Source organism: Haliotis rufescens, unplaced genomic scaffold (genome assembly GCF_023055435.1).
Source record: "Haliotis rufescens isolate VD_foot unplaced genomic scaffold, xgHalRufe1.0.p SCAF_50, whole genome shotgun sequence".
Taxonomy (NCBI): domain Eukaryota; kingdom Metazoa; phylum Mollusca; class Gastropoda; order Lepetellida; family Haliotidae; genus Haliotis; species Haliotis rufescens.
In genome coordinates this window covers 2,936,785-2,943,330 of record NW_025964224.1, presented here as the reverse complement: position 1 = coordinate 2,943,330, position 6,546 = coordinate 2,936,785, and positions in this window count along the sequence as shown.

Sequence of the window (6,546 nt, the reverse complement as noted above, 5' to 3'; positions counted from 1 at the left end):
CATCAGTGTTGTGGATGTGTACAGGTGTGATGCCGGCACCTTACATGTTCTCCCGCTCCCGGGCCCCATCAGTGTTGTGGATGTGTACAGGTGTGATGCCGGCACCTTACATGTTCTCCCGGGTCCCATCAGTGTTGTGGATGTGTACAGGTGTGATGCCGGCACCTTACATGTTCTCCCGGGCCCCATCAGTGTTGTGGATGTGTACAGGTGTGATGCCGGCACCTTACATGTTCTCCCGGGCCCCATCAGTGTTGTGGATGTGTACAGGTGTGATGCCGGCACCTTACATGTTCTCCCGGGTCCCATCAGTGTTGTGGATGTGTACAGGTGTGATGCCGGCACCTTACATGTTCTCCCGGGTCCCATCAGTGTTGTGGATGTGTACAGGTGTGATGCCGGCACCTTACATGTTCTCCCGGGCCCCATCAGTGTTGTGGATGTGTACAGGTGTGATGCCGGCACCTTACATATTCTCCCGGGCCCCATCAGTGTTGTGGATGTGTACAGGTGTGATGCCGGCACCTTACTTGTTCTCCCGCTCCCGGGTCCCATCAGTGTTGTGGATGTGTACAGGTGTGATGCCGGCACCTTACATGTTCTCCCGTGTCCCATCAGTGTTGTGGATGTGTACAGGTGTGATGCCGGCACCTTACATGTTCTCCCGGGCCCCATCAGTGTTGTGGATGTGTACAGGTGTGATGCCGGCACCTTACATGTTCTCCCGCTCCCGGGCCCCATCAGTGTTGTGGATGTGTACAGGTGTGATGCCGGCACCTAACATGTTCTCCCGCTCCCGGGTCCCATCAGTGTTGTGGATGTGTACAGGTGTGATGCCGGCACCTTACATGTTCTCCCGGGTCCCATCAGTGTTGTGGATGTGTACAGGTGTGATGCCGGCACCTTACATGTTCTCCCGGGCCCCATCAGTGTTGTGGATGTGTACAGGTGTGATGCCGGCACCTTACATGTTCTCCCGGGTCCCATCAGTGTTGTGGATGTGTACAGGTGTGATGCCGGCACCTTACATGTTCTCCCGGGCCCCATCAGTGTTGTGGATGTGTACAGGTGTGATGCCGGCACCTTACATGTTCTCCCGCTCCCGGGTCCCATCAGTGTTGTGGATGTGTACAGGTGTGATGCCGGCACCTTACATGTTCTCCCGGGTCCCATCAGTGTTGTGGATGTGTACAGGTGTGATGCCGGCACCTTACATGTTCTCCCGGGCCCCATCAGTGTTGTGGATGTGTACAGGTGTGATGCCGGCACCTTACATGTTCTCCCGGGCCCCATCAGTGTTGTGGATGTGTACAGGTGTGATGCCGGCACCTTACATGTTCTCCCGTGTCCCATCAGTGTTGTGGATGTGTACAGGTGTGATGCCGGCACCTTACATGTTCTCCCGTGTCCCATCAGTGTTGTGGATGTGTACAGGTGTGATGCCGGCACCTTACATGTTCTCCCGGGTCCCATCAGTGTTGTGGATGTGTACAGGTGTGATGCCGGCACCTTACATGTTCTCCCGGGTCCCATCAGTGTTGTGGATGTGTACAGGTGTGATGCCGGCACCTTACATGTTCTCCCGGGTCCCATCAGTGTTGTGGATGTGTACAGGTGTGATGCCGGCACCTTACATGTTCTCCCGGGTCCCATCAGTGTTGTGGATGTGTACAGGTGTGATGCCGGCACCTTACATGTCCTCCCGGGTCCCATCAGTGTTGTGGATGTGTACAGGTGTGATGCCGGCACCTTACATGTTCTCCCGTGTCCCATCAGTGTTGTGGATGTGTACAGGTGTGATGCCGGCACCTTACATGTTCTCCCGGGTCCCATCAGTGTTGTGGATGTGTACAGGTGTGATGCCGGCACCTTACATGTTCTCCCGGGTCCCATCAGTGTTGTGGATGTGTACAGGTGTGATGCCGGCACCTTACATGTTCTCCCGGGTCCCATCAGTGTTGTGGATGTGTACAGGTGTGATGCCGGCACCTTACATGTTCTCCCGCTCCCGGGTCCCATCAGTGTTGTGGATGTGTACAGGTGTGATGCCGGCACCTTACATGTTCTCCCGGGCCCGGGCCCCATCAGTGTTGTGGATGTGTACAGGTGTGATGCCGGCACCTTACATGTTCTCCCGGGTCCCATCAGTGTTGTGGATGTGTACAGGTGTGATGCCGGCACCTTACATGTTCTCCCGGGCCCCATCAGTGTTGTGGATGTGTACAGGTGTGATGCCGGCACCTTACATGTTCTCCCGTGCCCCATCAGTGTTGTGGATGTGTACAGGTGTGATGCCGGCACCTTACATGTTCTCCCGGGTCCCATCAGTGTTGTGGATGTGTACAGGTGTGATGCTGGCACCTTACATGTTCTCCCGGGCCCCATCAGTGTTGTGGATGTGTACAGGTGTGATGCCGGCACCTTACATGTTCTCCCGGGTCCCATCAGTGTTGTGGATGTGTACAGGTGTGATGCCGGCACCTTACATGTTCTCCCGTGCCCCATCAGTGTTGTGGATGTGTACAGGTGTGATGCTGGCACCTTACATGTTCTCCCGGGCCCCATCAGTGTTGTGGATGTGTACAGGTGTGATGCCGGCACCTTACATGTTCTCCCGGGTCCCATCAGTGTTGTGGATGTGTACAGGTGTGATGCCGGCACCTTACATGTTCTCCCGTGCCCCATCAGTGTTGTGGATGTGTACAGGTGTGATGCCGGCACCTTACATGTTCTCCCGGGTCCCATCAGTGTTGTGGATGTGTACAGGTGTGATGCCGGCACCTTACATGTTCTCCCGTGTCCCATCAGTGTTGTGGATGTGTACAGGTGTGATGCCGGCACCTTACATGTTCTCCCGTGCCCCATCAGTGTTGTAGATGTGTACAGGTGTGATGCCGGCACCTTACATGTTCTCCCGTGCCCCATCAGTGTTGTAGATGTGTACAGGTGTGATGCCGGCACCTTACATGTTCTCCCGGGTCCCATCAGTGTTGTAGATGTGTACAGGTGTGATGCCGGCACCTTACATGTTCTCCCGGGTCCCATCAGTGTTGTGGATGTGTACAGGTGTGATGCCGGCACCTTACATGTTCTCCCGCTCCCGGGTCCCATCAGTGTTGTGGATGTGTACAGGTGTGATGCCGGCACCTTACATGTTCTCCCGGGTCCCATCAGTGTTGTGGATGTGTACAGGTGTGATGCCGGCACCTTACATGTTCTCCCGTGTCCCATCAGTGTTGTGGATGTGTACAGGTGTGATGCCGGCACCTTACATGTTCTCCCGTGTCCCATCAGTGTTGTGGATGTGTACAGGTGTGATGCCGGCACCTTACATGTTCTCCCGGGTCCCATCAGTGTTGTGGATGTGTACAGTCTGTGTCACTTTAGGCTTTCCTCGCACATCACCCTCACTGCAGTAATAAAGTGGGGTTTTCTACAGCGGCGTTAAAACAAACTCATTTCAAAACATTGATAGGGAGGTTTGTTTGTTTGTTTGTTTGTTGTTTAACGCCGCACTCAGCAATATTCAAGCTATATGACGGCGGTCTGCAAATAATGGAGTCTGGACCAGACAATCCAGTGTTTGACATCATGAGCATCGATCCACGCCATTTGGATACGATGACATGTATCAACCAAGTCAACGAGCCTGACCACCCGATCCTGTTAGTCGCCTCTTACGACAAGCATAGTCGCCTTTACGGCAAGCATGGGTTGCTGAACCCCGGATCTTCACGGGTCCAGATATATGATACTAATGGCGCCTTTGGCTGCTTGCCAACTCCGACCCACAAAGGGGTAGATCCCAAGACCGGGATACCTAATGGGCATACAAAGTTTTATTTAAAAAATGTTATACCCCGGAATGGAACTCTGTCAACATTTGAGTCCAACTTGTTGCCATGGAGATGCAAAACATAACCATTTAAGAAAATTCGTTTGGGCAAAGAATATCAACGGTCAGTGGTCGGTAAGTTGTCTGTTTTATTCACAAAGGAAATATTCCATTCAATTGTGTACAGGATATATGCTTTTGCGGTGAAAGATTAAGCACTTTTCATCATTTGTACATATATGTGTGCAATGTCCAGTGTTATACAGAATAATATGTACTGTATTACGAGAGTTCGCCACTATTTTCTTGACAATGGACATTATGATAAAGAACTATATTTCCTTTTACAACAAAATCCTCTCTTGACTCCGTGATCATTGATCAGGGAAATATACCACAATTGTGCACGGTGTATTTCAACAAATATACACGGTATTATTAGAAACATATATATGGTATCATTTAAAACAATATACACGGTATGACCAAACAAATATACATTGTATTATTAATTAACTATACATAGTATACGATACGATGAAGAAAATATACACGACTCCACATATAATTTATGTACACTGTACGATGAAGCAAATATACACGGTACGATCAAACAAATATACACGATATTCTCCAAACAGATATACACGGAAACTTCTTTGAAGGGCATTTAGAAGTTGGGGTTCTAAGGATGGATAAGATATAAAGATGAACAACTGCTTATCCCGATTGGGAACGACGCTTCGGTGTAGGTTCTAACACCGTTATAAAGCAAGTGATGTACAGAGTATGGATGATAAGTATATATACAGGTAGGAGACAGTGTTTACATGGTGTGATTCAACAAATATACACGGTGTAATTCAAGAAATACACACGGTGTAATTCAACAAATATACACGGTGTAATTCAACAAATATACACAGTGTAATTCAACAAATATACACAAATATACACAGTGTAATTCAACAAATATACACAGTGTAATTCAACAAATATACACGGTGTAATTCAAGAAATACACACGGTGTAATTCAACAAATATACACGGTGTAATTCAACAAATATACACAGTGTAATTCAACAAATACACACGGTGTAATTCAAGAAATACACACGGTGTAATTCAACAAATATACACGGTGTAACTAAACACATATACACGGTGTAATTCAACAAATATACACAGTGTAATTCAACAAATATACACGGTGTAATTCAACAAATATACACAGTGTAATTCAACAAATATACACGGTGTAATTCAACAAATATACACGGTGTAATTCAACAAATATACACAGTGTAATTCAACAAATACACACGGTGTAATTCAAGAAATACACACGGTGTAATTCAACAAATATACACGGTGTAATTCAACAAATATACACAGTGTAATTCAACAAATATACACAGTGTAATTCAACAAATATACACAGTGTAATTCAACAAATATACACAGTGTAATTCAACAAATACACACGGTGTAATTCAACAAATATACACGGTGTAATTCAACAAATATACACAGTGTAATTCAACAAATATACACGGTGTAATTCAACAAATATACACGGTGTAGTTCAACAAATATACACGGTGTAACTAAACACATATACACGGAATGATTAAAAACACATTCGTCCACATTAGTCCGCGAATATAAGTATAACATAGGATTCCGACAAAGCGCTTTGAGAACTTTCATGTGTTAGTTAAAGATACAACGTGTATGAGAAGTTGGCTGTTAACCGCCATCATGTCGACAACCGAAATGTACATATGATTGACATGTTGAAACAGACCACCAGTTACCTAACAACTCACGAGGAAGTGCCACGAGCTGTAGGAAGTATTGCTTAACACAATAGAAAGCAGGTGACACAATGTGTTAGTATTACTGAGAAGACGGGCTTGATTATCATAATCCGCGCTAATCCCCACAAATCCCCCGACAATGATTGTTTGCATTCGGGTTATGAAGTCTATTCAATTTTGAGTACATATATCATTAATATTTACCTGTCAATGCGTGCGTGTCAAAAGTTGACCATATATAAGTAAACGTGATATTGGGTTAGAAACATATACTCTCTTCTTATGCTCTGAACAAGTGTTCCGAATTGCGGGTATTTTCTTTAAAAAAATAAGCGTTTGTAGGTAAGTGTTTGTAACATGCTTAATTAGGAAAATTATTTATATGTGATGCATCTTTTCTTGTTTACAAAATATATCAAAATATGCCCACGTTGTCTTTTTATTTTTTAAGCTGCTCATTTTCACCGTATACTTATATAGCAATGTTTTCGGGATCATTTTTGTTCGACGTCCATACCGGCAATGTACCTTCGCCTTGTTCGCCTCATTACAAATGTTAGGTAACGTGCAAAGCGTTCAGTTTAGTCATTGTTAGATGCGGTTTAGACTTTTTCTTGTACGCGTGACATTAACAGGAATAAACAAGCGATCGATTATTGGAAATCAAAGTTCACTTGAGGGAGGTGAATTCGGGTTAATTCACGACATTTAGTCTTTCTTATTATTATACTAAATAATCATGATCCATTTGATCAGATCTTTGAAAACCAAAATATACAAACAATTCTCATTATAAGTAAGGACAGACAAAATGTTTCATAGCTACTTCGGTACAGCTCTGCTTTTTGAAAATATATATCTATACATTTCCATACACGTACTTCAAAATC